Consider the following 24338-nt stretch of genomic DNA (forward strand, 5'->3'; position numbering starts at 1 on the left):
TTGTTACAGTGATAAGTGTAATTGTTTTTTGCTCTTAACTTTTCCGTGGTAAAATATACAATTATCTCACATGTTATGCCACATATATATTAATAACTAACATTTTGCTGTTTATTAATATTCACTGATTTGTTCAGATTTACTTGTGTAAAAGTAAGAAAAGAATTGCAAATAAGAATGTGAAAATTGATTTCTGGAAACACAGTCTCACTGATTGTTGTCACTAGAAACACAGTCTCACTGATTGTTTTCACTAGAAACACAGTCTCACTGATTGTCACTAGAAACACAGTCTCACTGATGGTTGTCACTAGAAACACAGTCTCACTGATGATTGTCACTAGAAACACAGTCTCACTGATGATTGTCATTAGTCACTGATTGTTATCACTAGAAACACAGTCTCACTGATGATTGTCACTAGAAACACAGTCTCACTGTTATCACTATAAACACGACTGATGATTGTCACTAGAAACACAGTCTCACTGATGGTTCAGTCATAATATGGAGATTTAGGACAGTATAAACCAGATTTCGATACTTCACAGCGCTCCAGTGGCATGACTGTGGATTTACAACGCTAGAAATCGGGTTTAGATACCAGTGGTAATTAATGCAGAAATAGGTCCTTTGTAGCATTATGATTAACTTCAAACAAATGATACGATGCTCAAAGTGCAGTAACGTTTCAGACACCTACATTACATTAACCTTCTGTAGTCAATTAAAGATGACATCACGAAAAAAATATGTTAATTTAAGTATAACATTTGAATTTTAATTAATAAATATTTATAGGAAAATTTGAATAATTGTTCTTCTTGTCTTTTTTTGAATTTCGCGCAAAGTTACTCGCGGGCTCTTCACGCTAGCCTTTCCTAATTTAGCAGTGTGAGACTGAAGGAAAGGCAGTTAGTTATCACCACCCACCGCCAACTCTTGGGTTACTCTTTTGCCAACGAATAGTGGAATTGACCGTCACATAATATTAGCTAAAACGGGGAGCATGTTTGGTGCGACCGGGATTCGAACCCGCGACCCTCGAATTACGAATCGCACGCCTTAACACCTCTGGCCATGCCGGACCGTAATTGTGCTTACAAAGTTTAATTATCCATTATTTATCTAGTAGAAATTATTGTGACATTATACACGGTACTTGTCTCTGCTGTGTTTACCTGAATATTGATGAACTGTTGTTAAGTTGCTTTCTGTTGAAGAATCTTTTCCTATTAGTCTAAAATGTGCGGACGGTGCGAAGTATGATGTTTCCTAAAAACAGCAAGAAACACAAATAATGTAGATGATTCATACTCACTAAAAGTTGAATCGTAACAAGGTAATAACGTTTTGTGACAAAACAGCTGGGTCAGGGACCCCAAAGTTCAGGGATATCTAACCCTAATTTAGAAATGGTTATCACAGGAGGGGGTAACAAATCAACAACACCTTTCACCCACTCGATTAATATCGAAACCCATTAATCAGTCCGAGCAGCATGAGAGTTGTCTGTTTTCCTTCTACTCTATCGATTTGAAAACTGGTAACAAGGGAGTAAAAATAATTTTACTCCATCATAAACTTGGAATTATTCTTTTAGAACTTAAATAATTTTTCGACGTTTATTAATGAATATGGACGTATACAAGGGTTTATACTTTATGTACATAATTTTGCTACGGAACGAATACACACATATACAGAAGTTTGTGCACAGTACATGAGGTGATGTTCAACATACAAACCGTGAAGTTACAAGTATACGGCCCCCCGCGAGTACAGCGGTATATCTACGGATTTACAACGCTAAAATCAGGGGTTCGATTCCCCTCGGTGGGCTCAGCAGATAGCCCAATGTGGCTTTGCTATAAGAAAACACAAACACAATACAAGTATACGTTAACGAACACATAGGTTAGCACAAAAGCCATGTACATCCTTGTGCAAATTAATTGAAACAAATGGTCATTTTACAATATTTTCAACATGGCGGCCAGTGTAGGCTCGCTGGACCCGCTGATTTCCTTTAATAGTCATTTTTTCACACAGACGGCGTCATTAGCTGTGTTTTGCAGTGCGGTCGATCTATTTTTGGGATATATGACATTTTGAGGAATATTACGTCATTCGAAATTGCGTTAGAAGGGCAATGAGACCAGTCAAAAAACAACTTCTTTATCAACTCAATGAAGAAGAAACGGTATCAGTGGGTTCTGAAATACAAGAACTGGACACAGGAACAATGGAGAAAGGTGTTATTCAGTGACGAGACTCATTTCTTTGTACGGGTCAAAGATGTCTGCATGTTCGCAGATCTCCAGGTGAGAAACTTCCAGAATCTCACATCAACCAGTTCGTAAAACATCCCTTGAAGAATATGTTTTGGGACTTTATCAGCTACTATGGCGTCGGAGGCTTACATATCGTAGAAGGTATGATGCGAGGACCACAGTACATCGAAGTTTTGCAGAGAAGAGTCGTTCCAGAATTGAAAAAGAGATTTCCAGATGGATCTGGCATTTTTCAGCAAGATCTGGCTCCGTGCCACACATCGACATTTGTGAATAATTTTATGATTACAACGCGAATAAAGGTGTTGGACTGGCCTGGAAACTCTCCGGGCTTAAATCCTATTGAAAATGTTTAGGCGATTTGTAAAGAGAGACTTCGGGGAAAAGACTGTACTACAAAAGATAAGCTAATTCAGGTGTGGTACCGCGATCCAAATATTGCAGTCAACTCGTGGACTCGAGTGGCGCTTGGAGGTTGTCCTCGTGCACCAGATACAATGTACCTTTAGTACTGTATATTATATTTCACGGAAATTGTAAAGACGAGCTCTCATCAAACAATGCGTCATGAGACAGATATCACAGTGTTGTGAGTCTCAAAAAATTGTTTGAATTAATAAAACGTACTTTATAACTTCCTATATCTATATAGCTTTAATATTACTGTCTCTTGTGTGTCCATGCAATTACTTCGCACGATGTGAATGGATATTCACTAAAATTCTTACGGAAACTCATTAGGTCCATGAGCGATAGATACAAAGTTTGAGTCTTGAGGTTTTTATGAGCATTTTTGCGTTATGAACCCTGTTTCACTTCCTGTAGATGGAGCTTGATATATAGGATAACATTTCTCACTATATGGTTTGTATAATGTTTATAGACACTGTAATCTCGAGTTAAACTATATTAGTTGCTAAAGGTTAGGCTCACACGAATTTAATAAGCTGCCGATAATATACACACACTAGTGTAAAAAGTTGTCCAATAGAGCGGGGTCACCAAAGCGAAACAAATCTGAATCCTACAATATGCATTTGCAAGTTTACCATCCGTAAACCGATAGAAGAAAAATAAAGAATCTTTTAATTTTGAGAAACCAAAGTCTACCATGAACATCTACGTCAGTTAGTGTCTTCCCAGACTTCACTTGTCACATCTGTTGTATTATTACAATCGTTCTATTGAAATTACGTTTCTTGTAAATATTCGAACATCGTTAGAAAATATTTATTAAAAATAAAATATCTCTTGAGATTTGGTGTTTGTTTTTTTAAGTCTATAAAATGCTAACTCTGCCAGCTAATGGTTTAAAAAACAACAACAACCGAAACACTGAGTGAAACAAGAAAAGGAAAAATCAAACAAACAAACATAATGTGTCGTGGTAGTTCTGGACGATCACCAAAGTAAACAAATAAAAGTTTGCAAAAATGTAAAATGTATGAAATAATTGAAGTGTAAAAAATAAAACCAGTGTAAAGAAAAACAAATCAATGAAATGAGATGAGAGAGAAGGACCATGAATACAGTAAATAACTTATTCAAACAAAACGAAGCAAAATCACGTGGATGGGATGTTACTTTGAAACAGCCTGAAAATATATCAGACAGTGACAAGTATACCATGCAACAGCTACCTAGAAACTACAGAGACATTCTGTAAGGTTACCCAAACTAGAAGTAAGAAAATGGTAATCAGATGCCTTTAACATTAAAGATGCCGTGTACGGTTACCGAAGTTTAGTGTTAAAGATAGATCCAACAGCCAACTGAAACATCATTTCAACCACAAGAAGTTTCCGAAAAGTTTGGAGTCTGACCTACAGTGGCTTTAGTTTCTAATCATTTGTGTTTGAAGAAGGCTGGTTGTTTGTTGAGTATTAATTACGAATGTAGAGGCAAATCATCAATAAATGATGATAAAAATAATTGTCATAGGTTTGTTATTTGATTCGCTGTGTATTTAATCTGGTTGAATTTGAGGGTAATCCTTTATAAGGAAACTTGTTACATAACATGGAAGATGCTTGTGTCACCACCAATGGGTTCATCCAGGTGGCTGCGCCCATTAGAAGATTCTACTGTTGGATGCCAACAAGAACTAAATGGCATTACGCCATACAAGACAGATGCACCCATAACAGGCCACCGTTTAGGATGAACAGTGAAAGTAACGTCATGGTTCCAGTCTCCTGATGGATGTAACATTATCCAAGAAAGTTGTGCCAATTGATATTGGGATCAGTTGGAAGTGACGTCATGTTACTCACTGTTGCTTCACCACACTTTCGAAATGTCATGGGATAGAGTGAAGGTTCAACCAAAATTATAAGTAAAATAGAAATAGTCTGATATCATAAAAATTAACAGTAATACCTATCATCTCTTGACGTGCCCTTGTCTGATCAAAGTATAAAACTTGACTGTCATTCGTTACAAAGTAGTTATGTCTCCAAAGTGCATATCCTGGAATTCAAAGCACAAACACGTTATACAAGTACCATCATATTTTACGAAGCCTTAGGATGGTTCAGTGAAAGTTCCTACGAGGATAATCGTCATATCCTTGTCTACCCAGTGTCCAAAAAATGTGTACATCTGGAATTGTCGTAACAAATTACAGGAAGGCGTAAATGAAAATTTGAAACCCAATTTCAATGATGTGCAATACTGCTTCAAATAATAGTGGATTCTGTCTGGTTGCTCTGGCACTGTAGCTCATGCCATGAAGACAAATTATTATTGTATTGGGGGGTGCACTTGCACCTGTTTAAGTGCTATGTGACGTTATCAAAAGATGGTTAACTTCCAGGGTTCTTTCATTTGTGACATAGCTGTATACGTTTCGGGTATTTAACTTTCTTTCTTTAATAACAGATTTTAAGTTTGAATAAACCATGAGTGATAAAAGATCAAAGAGTCCTTCTTCATCTTGCTTTTAGTTCAGAAAGTTTTTGGTAATATCACATGGAACAAAATATTTGTTTTATTATTTCATTAGCTCGATTCACTTAAAATACTGCTGTAAAAGGAAGAATAGCTGAGAACCTAGATATAGTCGAAGAATGAGAAGTGGCATATCATTTTGAGTTATTGGTTCTTGGGTTGCTGTTTTTCTTCGTTACATTTCCAGTTAGCTCCAAATAGACTCCAGTCTAACCTTATTTAACACTGCCTCTATCTGTAGTAGTGCCTCCCGCGAGTACAGCGGTATGTTTACGGATTTACAACGCTAAAATCAAGGGGTTCGACTCTCCTCAGTGGACTCAGCAGATAGCCCGATGTGGCTTTGCGATAAAAAACACACGCACGTATCTGCAGTAAAAAATTCTCTTTTCTTGTTTCCTTTCTTGAGAAAAGTCATTGACCCATAAGACAACAATTTAGCTTTAGTGGATATTTGGCTGCTCCAATTCAATGGATCGAAATTGTTGACAACTATTTCAAAGACTCTCGATGAAATTGTGATTCTTATTCAAAATAATTCTTTGTATTACAAATAATAAAGAAAGCCATTATGTTCAAAGGACTTAGCAAACTGTGGCTGTGAATGTAATTGTTTTTTTCTTTGGGTGAAATAGAGAAAAAGGAAAAAAAATGTTTTTACACAAATAAGGATGTACAGCTGAATTAAGGAGAGTCCAGCATGTGTTTAATGGAGCGAGATGTTTTAAAAAAAAAGATGCAATTTTTTATACTTTATTCAACATGCTGATAAACAGACTGAAGATTGTAAACTAATAGTTCATAACAAAGGATATGATACCGTGTCAACAATTGTTAATATTAATAGTACTGGTATCACTGAAGAGTTCAAAAAATGGTTGGGGTAAACGACCTGAAAACGGTATAACAGATAATATTAAAATGTTGAACAAAAGCATTGACAATTTTTAAAGAATTGGAACCTGGAAAGATGATGAAATACTCGAACCTATATGATATTTCTTTTGATCCAAAGCTTTATCTGGCTATTACCCCCCTGACAATGAAGGCAAAAAGAGTACTGTAATATTGATATCATGAACTTCAAAGGAAATACAATTTAATTATTTAAAGACTTTACAATTGATCGTAGTTGATTAAATGTTTTCCTTCAAAAAACAAATGAAATCCAAAATATTATCCACAAATTACGATGAGAGGAAATCAAAGTGAGTGTGTGATATTTTGACTTGATACAATACCTTACAAATGTATTGAAAGTAAAACTGTTTATTATCACTGCCAACTTACCGCTGCATCATCGGGAGACGGTATTTAAATTTTCACATCTCCTTTTATTGTGAAATTGTTTTCATTAGTGCATTCGTTTTGTATGACTTCCACAATCGAATCCTGAAATCGATTTTATTGCGATCGTATTCGAAGATGAAAAATGTTACGGCAGATGTTAAAAATAATTAAATAATAAAATAAAAATAAAGTAGAATAAATGGAATTTAAATTAAAAGTTAGAAGTTTGAATAGATATACATATAGATTAAAATAAACAAGGGGTCTGACTTGAAGGGAAATATTCCTAGAAACTGGTTGTGTGTGTGATGGGGGAGTGCCTTTTGAAAACCTACTTTCATTGGTCAATCATCCGATTATTCTGCGTGTTACTACCCAAACTCTACTTTAAATGGGAAGGAAAAAAAATTACTGGAAGGGGCGTCACTCGGTCCTAACTAGTGAAAGTAGGTTTTTTCGGGGCACTTTCTCCACCTAAAATTTGCTTGAGGCATTGGATCTGTACAATACTAGGGATCCCAACAAGGGCACCTTGAGTCATCTGCCCTTCCCGACTCTGAATGGGCCGGTTTGGATCGGTACTTTGTTTTGGGTGCTGTCAGCTTACTTTTTACTGTAACAACAGGTTAACACAACGTTCGTGCCATTGCCTTCACTTTTCCTACTTTACTTGCATTTATCATCATATTCACATAGACAAAATTCGGGCCTATACAAACGTCAGCCACTCAGTATAAAATGTAAACATTTTACCTGGTGTGGGATGAAGAAGGAAAGTTAGTGGATTCCATAGATGTTTCCCTTTACACACAAGTATTTGTATTATCTCGAAATTCGAGGTAAATGAAAATTTCTCCTCGAGAATGTCGCCTGGTCTCCTTCGCTGCGAGTCCCTCACGAACCCGGTAAGCTTGACGAACCGGTGGAGTTGTTTTTTTCGGGACTTATTTACAAGCTACGCTTTATTAGTGGTATTAAAAGTTTGTTTTCTTCTTTTTACGAACACTAAAGTATTCAGCTAAATAGATATTTTTTCAAATCTTAATTTACTTCACTGCGCGAGAGAAAGTCAGCTTAAAAGTTGAGTAAGGATAGTTTATAGAATTCTGTTGTCAAGGGTTCTACCTGTAGTTAGTTGCTAAGTGAATTATATTGTTGAACGTATTAAATGAAATATTATTTTCGGGTGTAATATTCAAATTGTTGTCGAGTTGTAGACAAAATATGTAAGTATCAAATATATATTGCTGATTGGCGTTATGTACAAGTTTGTTTTAAAGTTTTTTTTGTTTTGTTTTTTCGTGTCTTAATTTTAATTTCGCATGAAGCTACACGAGGGCTCTTTGCTTTTTAACAGTTTGTGGAATGAAAGTAAGTTAGTTATTACATTAGGGTAGTAATTTGATGACAAACTATCTTCCTTCTAGTCTTACACTGCTAAATTAGGGACGGCTAGCACAGATAGCCCTCGAGTAGCTTTGTGCGAAATTCCAAAACAAACACTTCTGAAAAAGTGTGCACAATGTAATATGATAAGTAAAATGAGAGAATTTTATATAGAAAAGAAAGGAAGTTTGATAACAGAGGAACAGGAAAAGAAGAAACACATCTTCGCAGAACTGAGGTCAAGACTCAATCACATAATGCTATTTTTAGAAGCATAATTTTACTATAATATTTGTATATGTAAATTATCTTGAACGTTACATTAACCGAGATTTCTGAGCGCTCACTGGTCAGTGTTTAATTTTTATTAACCGGTAAACTTTCTTTCAGGAACCTTGTTACGTCACAAACAAGTTGTTCGTGAGCCCGGGTTGTTTAAGCTTGCGCTGTTCTGTTTTATCACAGAAACAGTCTGTTATTACGTGTGTAATTTGTTTTTTAACTGTTCACTTCGGACAGGAGGGACACTTTGGGTCAAACACGTAGAACTCGAGGTGTGTGGCAACCTAGCAACATACTTAGAAACGTAACACTCTTTAAAAAATCGATATAATTTCATCCCACGTTTCAGCAGCGATTTCTTATATCACATCGACGAAGTGTAGGACCAGTAGTTAAAATGGCTTCCTCATCACGACTGAGGAATCTCTATTCAGTCACAATATTTTGGATTTTGTGGTTAAGCCTAAAGTGTATGTTACATCCCGTTTCCGCTGAAATAAAGCTTCCGTTACTAATGCCTGATGTTCAGCCTAAAGTGGTAAGTATTCTGTTTAAGTACGTAACTTGAAGTTTTGTACATATACTATCATATGGTAGGAAAGTATTTTGTTAAGATGAAGTCTGTCACATTACGAATTTAGTCAGTATCTAGTATATGATTCCAAGTTCTGTTGCTATATTCCAGTATCTGTTTTTCTAGTTGTTTTACCCGTACAAAAATAAAAAAACACGTCATTTGAATATCTTTAAATCTTTTACGAGTAAGACATAATACAAAGCTGTAATATGGTACATTCAGCATATTATATTATCATTTACTGTAGTCATGTTTATAAAGAACTTTTTAAATTTTATTAAAGGAAGAAAGCATGAATGTAGCATCTGTTTTGTTCTTAAGTTTTGTATTTAAAAACATATTTGCTTTTCTTGGTCTTAACAGAATGACTAAAATCTAAGACATAAGAATGGATGGTGAAAATATTCTTTCTGAAAACCAATTTGAACCTGTTATCAGTAATTAGAATTAATATTTCATCTAAATAAGCTACATACACAAACCTTAAAAATTAACAAAATATATATTGATTTATTTGTTGGATATCATTACAGTTAGCCACGTTTTTGGTCATAATTCTAATATATTCTATACAACGTGTATTATAAAGTATAAATAATGGCAGAACGTAAACAGAGAAAATTTGTTTTGAATTTCGGGCAAAGCTACACAAGAGCTATCTGCACTACTCGTCCTTCATTTAGCAGTGTAAGACTAGAGGGAAGGCACCCACCACCAAATCTTGGGTTACTCATTTACCAACGAATAGTGGAATTGACCGCACATTATAAACCCCTACGACTAAAAGGGTGAGCATATTTGGTGTGACGGGGATTGGAACCCGCGATCCTCAGATTACGAGTCGAGTGCCTTAAACACCTGGCCATGCCATGCCTTAACAGCGAGAAGATCCTATTATACAAATATATCTTGTAGAGAGAAAGACAAAAATGTTTGCCGTGAAAGCAAGCTAATGAAAGATGGATATAATATTTGTAGGTGTGGTATAAATAATAAAATGGAAGTAATTATTTAGAAAATAATTCGTTTCTCAATTCTTCAAGTTATTTGAATATTTTCTTTCTTTTGAACATTAACATTTTCCGACCATTTCTGTTTTGAACCAGTAGAAACATGACTGGTGATGGCTCCACCAATATTTTCTAAAAGGGCACAGATACATTTTGCTTCCCCCAATATTAAAATATAAAGAGTTTTAGAGAGTAAAAGGCCAGTTGAGTGGCACTTCTGAAGTTACAAGAAAACTTGTGAAGGGATGGCAACATGCTTGTGTCCACAATGGGAATTCGAACTACAGATTTTAGCGTTGTAAACCCAACGAACGATATATTTACCTTATTGTATTTTGATGAGAAAATAGGACGGAATTCACTTGAACATTGTTTAGACTCAGTGGTTCCTAACCTTTTTCATCGTCTTACTCATTGAGACTCTCCAGGGTATTACCGTGACACCTATAATAATTATTGTAATGGTGAACTTTGCATGAAGGTAGAATAAAATAAAAGTATATAAAGATCCTAATTTATTGAAAATGTTACAAATAAATGACCTTGAGAAATGCTACAAGTGCTAAACAAATGTAAAATCCATGGAATTACTGAACATCATACAAAACCTACTTATTCACTCAGTGTGAGGGTTGATATAATATATATATATAATGAGAAAATATACTAAATACGATGGGATTTAAAGTTTAAGTTCGATGTATCAGTATTATATAGTTAAAAAAATTAGGCAATTCAAAACGTTGTAATATATGAAAATTTTCACTCAAAATTACACAGATGTTTGCGCAACAAGCATCTCGGACGCGGTTCAACTGCTGCACTTCAGCGTCTTTCTCATTCGTGGGCAGTTACAGGCACTTGTCATAAAAACTATAAACTGCTCCGTGATTTCCCTAATCATTACCAAACCTTCTGTGACCCCCGAAAAACTTTAAACAACCCTCAGGTTAAGAACCACTGGTTTAGAGAGTGAAAATGAAGATCGAGCTCCTTTAAGTGGGTTGCGCACCAGCAGTAAGCTCACTGCACTTGGAAGTTGTTTTTTTTTTTTTGGTGTGCACCAGCAGTAAGCTAACTACACTAAGAAGTTTGTTTTTTGATGCGCACCAACAGTAAGCTCACTTCACTTAGAAGTTTGTTTTTTTGGTGTGCACCAGCAGTAAGCTCACTGTACTTAGAAGTTTGTGTTTTTTGGTGTGCACCAGCAGTGAGCTCACTGTACTTAGAAGTTTGTTTTTTTGGTGTGCATCAGCAGTAAGCTCACTGTACTTGGAAGTTTGTTTTTTTGGTGCGCACCAGCAGTAAGCTCACTGCACTTGGAAGTTTGTTTTTTTTGTGCGCACCAGCAGTAAGCTCACTGTACTTGGAAGTTTTTTGTGTGCACCAGCAGTAAAGCTCACTGTACTTAGAAGTTTTTTTTGGTGTGCACCAGCAGTAAGCTCACTGTACTTGGAAGTTTGTTTTTTTGGTGCGCACCAGCAGTAAGCTCACTGCACTTGGAAGTTTGTTTTTTTGTGAGCACCAGCAGTAAGCTCACTGTACTTGGAAGTTTGTTTTTTTTGTGCGCACCAGCAGTAAGCTCACTGTACTTGGAAGTTTTTTTTTGTGTGTGCACCAGCAGTAAGCTCACTGTACTTGGAAGTTTGTTTTTTTGGTGTTTTCTTAATTTCACGCAAAGCTACACGAAGACTATCTGTGCTAGCTGTCCATAATTTTAGCAGAGTAAGACGAGAGGGAAAGCAGCTAGTCATCACAACCCACCACCAACTCTAGGGCTACACGGGGACTATCTGCCCTAGTCATCCCTAGCTTAGCAGTGTGAGACTAGAAGGAAGGTAGCTAATCATCACCACCAACTCTAGGGCTACTCTTTTACCAAAGAGTAATGGGATTGATCGTCACATTATAACCTTCTTTTAAAACAAGATCAAGAAGAAATAAAATACACAAATAAAAGAATACCAGGAAGATATTTATTGAAATTTAAAAGAAGTTCAGGAGGTGAGAGATGGAAATTTCAGAGAAGAATTAAAAGGCAAAGAAATAATTTGTAAATACGAAGCAAAAAATAAATCTTATTGAATACTCGATCAATGAAGGTGTTGGAGATGTATAGTGGGATTATAAGGAGATTAAAGAAATACTAAAAGGATGTAAAGACAGAATTAAAAAAGTAGAAAAGTAAATGAACAAAGTCAAAAGTAAAGTACAAACCATCTATAATGTGTAGAAAAATTATAAGAAGATCACTGAGGTAGAAATGAACATTAATGACAGAATGAAACATGTGGAAAATGAGTTGATAAATGCAAAGATCAAACTAGCCACATCTCTTTTTCTTTTGTTTTTTACATCTCCATAAGAATTCCAACATAAAACACTATATACTATCTCGTATAGAATAGAAACTCCTACTTTTTGTACTCCTGTTTCTGCTATTGCTGTATAATCTTTGGCTAAAGAACCTTCTTGGAATACAACTGCCCTAACAATATTAAAATAAGTTCCACAATTTATTCGGTCATTTTTACAACATCATTCACTTGAACACCAATGAATTATAATGTAAAAATACCATGGGAGGCAGATTAAACTTAGACCATAATAATCTAGAGTCAACAGGTAAAATGGTGAACAATAAGTTATTATTTTTGCCAACTCTTTGAAAGGACCAGATTTAGCAACATTAAACAACCTTCCACCTGAAAGTCACAACAACTATCAAGTACTGGTAACTGCCTTATCCAACAGGTGCCTGAGTGAAGTATTCAAAAGCAAAGATCAGAATAGAGAGGAGAGAACAGATCCCAGGTGAACTTGTGGAAAGGCTTTCTTAGTTGTCTTAACCAGGTGCTTTACATGAAATGGTGGATCCACTCGCACATGACTGATTAATATATGCAGTAAGAGGTAAGGATATGCAAGTTAGTGTAAAGCAAAGCAGGTGTTTATTGTTAAAAGAAGATTTTCAGTTGGTGGTGGAACTTAATCAATTAAAGATCTCATTTAAAATTACAATGTCATCAGATCATGTAGTATTGAAATATAACTTTTTTTACAATAGTCTAGAAAATCTGAAAGGACTAATTAGACAATTAGTTACATACAAGAGAGGAAATAAACCAGAGCAGGTTACACTCAAATGGACATACTGTAAAGAACTGCAGGCAAAAACTTCTAATAGTTGATATCAATAAAATATAATTATTATAAATGATGGTAACATGGCCATTACAGCTGAGGCTGTGAAGAATTGGTAGCTGTTAATACTTAAAGAAGAAAATACCCTAAGGATGAATCTTTGATCTTAACAAGATAAAAAAAAACAACATAAAAAAGCTGTTAACATATTGAAAAACAGGAAGTAGCTGGAATTGTGGGGCAGAGTTCAGCTGAGAACACTGCATTTGCTCTATATGATGTAAGAAATTCATTATTTAACAAAACCACTCTATAAGTCCAATGGTTTATTGATGGGAAGCCTTGCAATATGTTGTTTAACACTGGTTTTACAGCTGCACTTATTCAAGTAGTCACAAATGTCAAGAAGTAAAAAGTTGAAACTTACCTTCACTGCAGAATATTTTTCTACACTGCATGATATGTGGATAATTTACTTTGCAAATGAGTGCATACTTGGAGCTGACTTCTTGTAGAGACATGGATTGAAGGCTAAGCTAATTTCAAATGGCTTTGTAGACTATGACCAGGAAATCCCTGTGCATTACATGGCAATTACTATGCCAGAGATTGAAATTTTGGTAACAATGGGAGAGGCAGTTGTTGTACCATGAAGAAGTGAAATGTTCGTACCAGTATTTTCATAAATACATTTACATCTGTTGACTAATCATTAGAGTACAGTAGAACCAAACACTTCAGCATGTCCCGGAGGATTATTGGCTGAAAGATCTCTCACTGATCTGTAGAAAAGATGTCATCATTATTGTAATAAACACAACAAATCATGAAATTCAAGTCAACTCTGGAGAAGACAGAGTAAGATGTGAGGATGTACTGGAAGTATTCTGTATCAAAGAACATCAGAAGTAGTTACTTTTGAGGGAAGCTGCAGAAGTCTAATCTGATGAAGAGGAACCCATTTTTCAGAAGATAAAGTATGGAAACATTGTGAATGGAAGAAACATTTATTATGTTTTGACAAGTTTGTGTCATGATCAGGAAGCTGATGATGCCTGAAGCTTCTCCATATATTGTATATTTATAACAAAGTTTATTTCACTTCCCATTCAAGCTGTTTCCATACTTTATTTTGATGGAGTGTAACCTCTCTGAACTGCCTGGAATGTCTTATCTTAATGACAGAACCTCACGTGGGAAGACATTTGAAAATGCTTACAGGGAAACTAAGGAAATTTCTGGATTGGTCAAATAAAGGAAATCTCAGGCTAAATTCCAAGAAGTGTGAATTGTCCCTTCAATATTTGAGTTTAATGGAACATACAATCATCATACAGACCAATTTGAGATTGAATATGTTCAGGTTTGTGAGCACATTGAAGAAAGAAAATATATTTGTTTATTTGTGATGCATACGACATGTTTTAGCCAATCTTGACCATCCAGCATTGCTTCTTATGTCTGTTGTACGTTTTTCAGGTGTTGGCTTCGAAGTGGGAGGAAGAGACTCAGGAATTAATTACTTATTATTGCAGGTACATTATGCCAATGTGGACAAGTTTATTGGTAAGTGTATTTTGTTTGTATTTAACAATTATCATAAAACTATTTATGCTGAATTTGCAGTAAATGTATTTACTGATTAGCTGAGACCGGTTGATACAAGACACATGTTGAATGACAAAAAAGTAAACTTCAAACCATTATAGCAACAGCTATGCAAACTGAGAAACACGTTAAGTTATTTTGTTTGATGAACTAATTGTAAACTAGACTGTGACGGAAGCAAAATTCCAATAGAAAAGTTTACACACAAAAATGCTTTTCTGTATTGGTTGGTGTCATGAAATATAACCAGTGTATAGACGTATAGGCTGTTACATGTAACATATTTATTTGACACAATAATGTTAAACAGTAAACAACTTTAATGTACACGTTACACTCCATATTTGATTATTTCTGAAGCTTTATTACTCCTTATGAAAAGAGAAGTAAACTGAGCAAGCACGCTCTTTTGAAACTGTTTTCTTATTGGCTAATTTTCCTGCTGAATCTACAAACCTTCTGCTCTTTCTCTCCAGCTGGTGAAACTGACAACTCTGGAATTATCTTAACAGTGGTTCCTGGGATTTCTAGCAGGTAAACTAAACATTTTTTTTAACACACATACACATGTCTATGAGTGTATCATTACTAATATTCACTGGTTACAGCATTTAACTTTTAAGCAGAAATGAGCCACATGGTTAAATGTAATCCAATGTAAAATGTAATTTAACTGTAACACACAACCGAACTGAAACTGATCATTTGTTTTTTTATTGGCTTTTTAAAGAATGATTACAAATACTTGTGTTTATTTCATCCATTGCTTCAAACATCATGGTTTTATCTGATGTCTACAAACACAATTTATTGATTTAACAGAAAATTTTAAATGTTTTTATCAGCAACATAAATATTTTTATGTAAATATAAATGTATTTATAAATACATATGATATTATTTTTGATGGTTGTTTCATCATTATTATTGCAATACAAATACAAGCTCATAAATATTGAGTGAAGTTCCAGTTATTATACAGGATGAAATGTAACATAAATTATTATATCATATTTAACAGACTGACCAAAAGGACTGGAGTGCTGCTACTGGGAACTGATGGGAGAATTCCAGCTCATAAAGAGGGTAAGTACAAAAATAATATACAAACACTGAACCTTGACAAAGTGTTCTAGAACTCAGGGTCATAATTTGCATAGAAAATGATACAATAACTACATGGCAGTGCATTTTGTAACACCATATCTTTTGGTCTATATTTTAATCTTAAAAGAGCTTGAATTTTATTAGATTTATTTCCAATATTTATTCATTTGTAACAGTTTTACCCAAAACAGATGATCACCTGGTGAAGTAATTCTTGATGACAAGAAACCTACTTGAAATAATAATGTATCTCAGAATGACTGGTATAGGTATTAACATTTTTATTGATAAGGAGAGAACAACATTTTGACCTTCCTAGGTCATCTTCAGGTTTCTTAACCAGCCATTCTGAGATACAAAAATGTCACCTGTTCCATTTAGAACTTGTGATGTAGTCTAAGTTTCTTTAGTTATTAAATTTACAGGATAATTATAAAGGTGATTACACTGTGTAACAAAATTTTTACTTTTTATTGTTTGTGGGCATAAAGTGTTATTTCCCAATTGCTTATGCCTAAAGTAAATGGAAAAGACCTATTTTTCTCTTTAAACTTTACTTTTGTGACCTGGGTAATGAAATTTTCAAATTTACCCATTTTCTGGAACATTCCAGGTAGATTCAGTGCTGAGTAGCTGATAGAGAATTTTCTTGAACTTTCTAGAATTTTGTAGAAGCCTCAGAGCTGCGCTGCTCCATAACGGGAATAAGGATCCGTTTCTTCCCCTGGTTCATTTGGTGCACCTCAAAGAGGAATATAAGAGCATCAAGACCTTGGTAGAAGTCTTGAAGTATGATGAGTATGGATGGGAGGTTGTCGGAGACTTCAAAATGGTGGCATTCCTGGTGGGGCTCCAAGGGGGCTTTACCAAGTTTCCCTGTTATCTATGCCTTTTAGAAAACAGGAACACAGCAGTGCACTACAACAGGAAGCACTGGCCACAATAGACAGAGTTCTCTGTGGGGAGGCACAATGTCAAGTCTGACCCACTAGTGGATTTCCAGAAGGTGTTGTTCCCACCATTGCACATTAAATTGGGTTTCATGAAACAATTTCTCACAGCTCTTGATAAGGAGCCTGCAGCCTTCAAATACCTTCAAGACTTCTTCCTTCCTAAGCTGTCAGAAGCAAAGGTCAAAGCCGGTTTCTTCAATGGACCACAAATAAAAAATATCCTGGAGTACACGGAATTCCCCACAAAGCTCAATATGAAGTAAAAAAAGCATGGGGCAGCTTTGTTGCAGTGGTTCAGGGCTTCTTGGGCAATCACGAGGCCAAAAATTATGTGGAACTGGGTGAGGCTCTGGTGAAGAACTATGGCGAAATGGGCTGCAGGATATACCTGGAAGTCTGTATCCTTGATGCTCATCTTGGTGAATTCAAGGAGAACATGGGAACATACTCAGAGGAGCAAGACAAAAGCTTCCACTAAGATATACTGGACTTTGAACGCTGCTAACAAATCTCAAAAATCTACTCACTTCTAAACATTTTTGTATAACTTTAGTGTAAATACATGTAAATCTTAATTCATATGTCATTTTATTCAGACCTTATGTAAATGAAAATTTGCCCGTTTTTACACAGAAAATAAGTTAATTTCTAAATTTCATTATCCAGGTCACAAAAGTAAAGTTTGAAAGGAATAATGGTCATTTTTTGTACTTTTACAACATAAGCAATTAAGAAATAACACATACTATCCAGGAACAAAATTTTTATTACATAATGTGATTATATCTTTAAAAAACTCGTAATCTAGGGAAAGCTAAATTTTATCAGAGGAACCATGAGAACTGAATGTCTTATCTGTGTAAATTTGAACAGGATACATTATCTTAGCAGTATTCTGCAGATTGACATGTATTTTATGTACATAATTGAACTGGTATTGTTAAAAATAGAGAGACAGAAGAAAAAATGAAATCAGAACTGCTCTGGGAGAAAAGTGATTTTACTATACAGTATTATATGCCTTTAAAACAAAACCATGTAACACATCCATACTTTCTTCAGTAATACCTCTGATCTTAATGCAACAGGTCTAGTGATTAAGGTGCCTCGGTTTTGATTCCCCGTCACTAAACATGCTCACACTTTTAGCCATGGGACATTATAATGGGATGATAAATCCCACTATGTTTTGGTAAAAGAGTTAACGATGGATGGTATTGACTATTACTGCTAAATTATGGATGGCTAGGACAAGTGTCCCTCATGTAAGTTTGCACAAAATTCAAACTTAATGTATCTCTGTTCTAGTTTTGCTTCTTTAATACAACTAGTTTTAAGATACAATGATCTTAAATATGAAGGTTTCTTAATAAACTACTTTCTAATACAGTTGTGTTGATTGTTCAGGATAGTTGTGTGTTCCTTTAAAGTGATATGTTTATTGGTCATTGAAATCAATCTGACAGTTGAGGTTTAGCATATCTTTTATAAATCTCATGTTTTCAAAGCTCCCATTGAAATTGTTTTCATATTGTTAAGTAAAACACCCAGCATTTAAGAAGGATAATTTATGTTGCATGTAATTTATTTTAATGATTTTGGGAATATAACCACAGAACATCAATCTTCATATTCTTAAAGAAATGGCTAATTGAATTTTCAACTTAAAATATAAAATTAATGCTTGAATATGTTAACATTCTAAAATATACCAAGAAGATTTTCTTATATTCTCTTTGATATACTTGGATATTGAAATTAATCTTTCTAATGGATGCATTTAGAGCACATGGAAACAGAATGTATGATCCAGGACCAAATAGAAATTCATCCTTTCGCTTTTCGGACACACACTCACCAGTTGGGTAAGTATTTGGGAACATACTTGTATTAAACTTGAAGCTAGGTAACATCACACACACACACACACACACACACATATATATATATATACGTTAATATTTAGTTTCCAGCTGCTGTGTAATTTGCATTATGGTATACAAATAGGACAGCAGTGCCCTCTATTAGGCATCATATATAAATACTTCAGTATTTCAACTCACATGTCCTTTCTCACTTAAAGTGAGTACTTCCTATTGGACTTACTTTATTAATCTGCTTAAATTTGTTGTTTGCTCGGTTCTCCTATATATCTATTTGGTATCTAAAAATTGGAATAGGAATAACATTTCTTGTCTGCGTTTTTGATTGGGGAAGTAAGAGTAAATACAAAAACCTGAGGCTGTACTGTCCTCATATGCTGTAATATTATCCAAGAATGATAAAACTTTTATCTACAGAACAACTAGAGGTCTGACAGAAATTTATTGTAGAGCGAGTCTGAATTTTCTAACTTTGATTGACGTTTAAGACGCTGAACACAATGAAACAATATTTGACTCTCAAAAACAAAAAATGTTTGTATGGACTAAAGAAAGTTCCTTTGTTGAAAAGATCTCCCCCCTCTTTATTGTGAAAATAATAGACTGAGAAAAGCATGCATGGCATTATATACAGGAAACAATATTGCTAGTCTGCCAATACCTCTTGTGCTACCCACGTGATTTTTTTATCACTTTCACTGCGAGATAAGGGAGATTTTTTTGTTGTTATTTTTGCGTGACAGGTCACCTGACCTTTCAATGGAAAACACTTGAAATTATCTTTATATTGTATATAAATATTTAAAGAAATATGTCTCGCAATAAGACAGCAGTGATACATCAGGTGAATGACCAAGAACTGTAGGTAACTAGGTCAAAAGAAAGTTAAAACTACATACACCAGAATAAATGAAAACGTTGAAAAATTTCTATTTTAAAACAAATGATAACCCTGCATACCACAAGAGAAAATTAAACACACACACACAGGTAAATATGAATACAAGTAAAATGGAAAGATGTTTGTTTGTTTTTGAATTTCGTGCAAAGCTCCACAAGCGCTATCTGCGCTAGCCGTTCATAATTTAGCAGTGTAAGACTATGCAGCTAGGGACCCACCTCCAACTCTTGGGCTACTCTTTTTACCAACGAATAGTGGGATTGCCCATCACTTTATAATGCCCCCACGGCTGAAAGGGCGAGCATATTTGGTGTGAATGAAATCAAACACACGACCATCAGATTACAAATCGAATGCCGTAACCACCGAGCCATGAACCTTAGGAAGGCCATACATTTACGGGATGGTGATCCATAAGGGTATAGTTAGTAACTGTTAGTAACTTTACCCAGTTTTATAATTTTCCTCTTTTGTAAATGCTGATGACGAGCAGTCTTCAGTTCTTACATCAAAAAATTAAATATACCAAATGTACAAAGTCTAACAGGAAACAATGTTTTTAAAATAAGTCTTACTATTGTTAAACTTTTCTATTTTACTACTGTTACGTTTTCACAGTCTTAATTGCTTTTAGGCAAAACTAATAAACAGTTTATGTAATGATATAAATATAGTTATTAACATATATGTATCATACCTGTTTTTATAACCTTCTTGTACACACGTGCATTAATACAATCCATGATCAAAATTATGAACATAATATCTTTAGATGCAGTCAACTACAAAACTGTTTCAAAAAGATGTCATAAAATAACTAGTTTCCAGAGAAATCAACAGTTACTAAATTATTTAATGTAGAAATACCACAGAATGTTTTTATTTTTTCAAAAAATATAAAATTTTGCTTATTATGGAACCACTTTCATACACTTCTGAGATTGCGTATCACATTTCTGTACAAATGTTTTCCTTACTTGCATAGAAACTACCTCTAGTAACACAAAATAAAAACACTTGCATTTCTTAAGAAGTAACTGTTGTAAAAAAAAACAGAAACACTCGTTTTCATAGAAACTAACTGTGGTAACAGTAAATGAGAAAAATAAACACTTTCCCTCTTGTAAACTAAGTTTAGTAACACAAACTAAGATATTGTCTTCTTAGAAACTAACTGTAGTAATATGAAACAAAATCACTTGTTCATTATAGAAAATAACTGTTGTAACACAGAACAAAAATAGGAAAAATAACTTTCCTTCTTAGCACACTTGTGATATGAAATTATTTATATAGAACTGAGTTTTAAAGATTTTAGTGCAAATTGTTCAGTTGTTTTGAATTGAACACAAAGCTACACAATGGGCTATCTTTGATCTGCCCACTACGGGTATCGAAACCCGGCTTTTCGCGAGGTATGTTTGCAGGCATACCACTTAGCCACTGGGTGGACAAATTGTTTGGAAAGTAATCTAACCACCACATTATTTAAATTGTAGAACCAGCCTCTTGAAAATAAGGTTTTTATCTCTGGGACAACAATACTTCTTTATCCTTGGTCTCAACTATGAATGGTGATTTTTTGATTTTTAACATAAAATATTCTTGATGCTGAGGTATCCACGTAGTATTTCATAAAGTTTCAAAATGACTTGCACAAGTTTGACTCAACCAATCAGAAGAAAGTGAGAATAGTTATGAGGTTGTAAACAGGAACAAACAAAAACGTAGCTGTTTATTATTAGAATAATAACAAAAGATAATGCAGGTAAAAACATATATGGAATTACTCTCAAAGCAAGTAATTATGTGGGGTATTTTTAACAGTGGGATACCGTCGTGTAGAAATTTGTTCTTTTCTGGTTATTTATATGACAAGCTACACTTTGTCCAACAGTGTAATATATATGTATGTAACTTTCTTAAATCATGATTGTTTAACTATTTAGTGTTTGAAAATTGTAATAGTTTGTTTGTAACTTCTCCTTCCAAGTAAGAACTTTCACAGAAAGTGTTGTGCAGAAACTGGTCATTTAATGTTGAAACAGAATAAGATGAATGTGAAAATGTAATAAATGATTAAAAATTACGGAGTTTCAGACCAGAGCAAATGTCTCAGCTTCTAAATATGGGAAAATAACAGCTAGTTACATATTTATCAATTTATTATTTAGCTCACAATAGAGAGAAAAAAAGTGATAAGCTGAAATCATTTGATAAAATATCCATGACTCTAGACTTGTTATACAACATTATTTACACTATTTTATTATACATTTGTTTCGTCTGATGAGATATAAATATATTTGTCTGAGTATCCAAGAAGTGAAATAATTTTAACTGTATTTTGATACACTTGAATGTCATTGTGTTAAAAGTTTTTGAAACTGTTATTTCGTGATTTCCAAATTTGAAGAGCAATTTTGTTCTTTGAAAATGTTTTTGTGTTTTATATCTATTAAAGTTTTTTTTTCAATTATATAAAAACAAACTGTTCTTTCAAAGTTTATGATCACTGAAAGTGAGGGTTTTTATAAGATTAATTTTTGTTGTTGTTTTGTGTCCCTGATGTTTTAGTATGAGATAGAAACTCATTCCTCTGACACTTTTATCAATTTGATAAACGTTTTTCTCCAGACAGTCTATGTAATTTGTAGTTTTAGGTTTTTAATTTTTATAAATAATAATAATTATGATTCATCTGAAAGTGAAGGTTCTCACGTCAACTTTGTAAGATAATAACTTTTCAATGTTCTGTGATCTTATAAAATGCATTCTACTCAATATATTCGTGTTCACTGTTCAGTGATAATGTTTGTGAAAAATCACTTTTGTAACAATCAAAAGTTCTTTTTGATTAGATATTTTAAACAACCCATCCCTCATGTATACATTAATGATATATTTTCAGGTATTGGTAGTTCACACGATAAATTTGGGACAACCTGTAAAAGAAACAGAATAACAACTGATCAAAAAATCACATAATGCTTGCACTTTGTGACACATGTTGAAACTAATTACTATATATATATATATATTTTTATTGAGATACACTTTTTTTTCAAACATTGAAATTTTAGGATGTGATTTGTAGTATGGCATGGATGCTGCATCTGGTTATCGCAGAAAAGTATATAAATGCCTTCAGTATATTAGCTAAAACAAGAAATACATTGTTACTTCCAATTAACATAGGAGATATATCAAGTATGGTTATTCCAGTAACTTAATGGATTCTATTACTTAGAGTGTTTTTATCAAAGTTCTTGTCTGCCAAATCTATCTCTCTCTGAGAACTTGTACCATGTGTGTTATTTGTGTAAAGAAAATACAACTGGACTCACAATAAAAATATATATCAAAGGTTCATGAAGTAATTTAATTTCTCAAATATTTGAGTGTTTCAAGTTTTATTAGAATGTGGATTGTAGAGCAGAAACTACACTAAAATAATAGTTTTACATTGTTTTTTACAGCCCGGTTCTTGACAAAAATGTAATTTTGTGAACATTTTGTCTTGTAAAGACTAGAAATTAAAATCATGAGTAAAAATTAATAATGCATTATAATAGAGCATATTTTAACTTGAATAATTTTTTTATCTTTTCGAGATTTTAAAACAGTTTTTGTAAATGGTCAAAGTGTTAGAAAACAGTCACATTGGAAAAGTCAAAACATGTAGTAATTATCTATTTCCATTGAATTTGTCTCACATGAAATAAAAGTTATGTAGTCATATGTTTTCTCTCATTAAAATGGCAAAAAATAATACTGAATTAATTATTTATTCAAGTTTCTAGTTTTCAATTAATCGTAATAAATGCCAATAGCAAAATGTTCTCCATTTCTTTATAATATAAAATTTTCAAGTAAACTTGGTCGTAAGTCACAAGTGTCTTACTCATGGTTATCACTATAAACATCGTCTCAGTGATGGTTGTCACTAGAAACACAGTCTCACTGATGGTTATCAAAAGAAACACAGTCTCACTGATGGTTGTCACTAGAAACACAGTCTCACTGATGGTTGTCACTAGAAACACAGTCTCACTGATGGTTGTCACTAGAAACACAGTCTCACTGATGGTTGTCACTAGAAACACAGTCTCACTGATGGTTATCACTAGAAACACAGTCTCACTGATGGTTATCACTAGAAACACAGTCTCACTGATGTTTATCACTAGAAACATCGTCTCTATGATGGTTGTCACTAGAAACACTGTCTCACTGATGTTTATCACTGGAAATACACTCTCACTGATGGTTGTCACTAGAAACACAGTCTCACTGACAGTTGTCACTAGAAACACAGTCTCACTGATGGTTATCACTAGAAACACAGTCTCACTGATGGTTGTCACTAGAAACACAGTCTCACTGACGGTTGTCACTAGAAACACAGTCTCACTGATGGTTGTCACTAGAAACACAGTCTCACTGATGGTTGTCACTAGAAACACAGTCTCACTGATGGTTGTCACTAGAAACACAGTCTCACTGATGGTTGTCACTAGAAACACAGTCTCACTGATGGTTGTCACTAGAAACACAGTTCTCACTGACACAGTTGTCACTAGAAACACAGTCTCACTGATGGTTGTCACTAGAAACACAGTCTCACTGATGGTTGTCACTAGAAACACAGTCTCACTGATGGTTATCACTAGAAACACAGTCTCACTGATGGTTATCACCAGAAACACAGTCTCACTGATGGTTGTCACTAGAAACACAGTTTCACTGATGGTTATCACTAGAAACACAGTCTCACTGATGGTTTTCACTAGAAACACAGTCTCACTGATGGTTGTCACTAGAAACACAGTCTCACTGATGGTTGTCACTAGAAACACAGTTTCACTGATTATTGTCACAAGAAACACAGGATCACTGATTGTTATCACTTGAAACACAGTCTTACTGACGGTTGTCACTAGAAACACAGGAT

This window comes from Tachypleus tridentatus, chromosome 1 (genome assembly GCF_004210375.1).
Source record: "Tachypleus tridentatus isolate NWPU-2018 chromosome 1, ASM421037v1, whole genome shotgun sequence".
Lineage (NCBI taxonomy): Eukaryota > Metazoa > Arthropoda > Merostomata > Xiphosura > Limulidae > Tachypleus > Tachypleus tridentatus.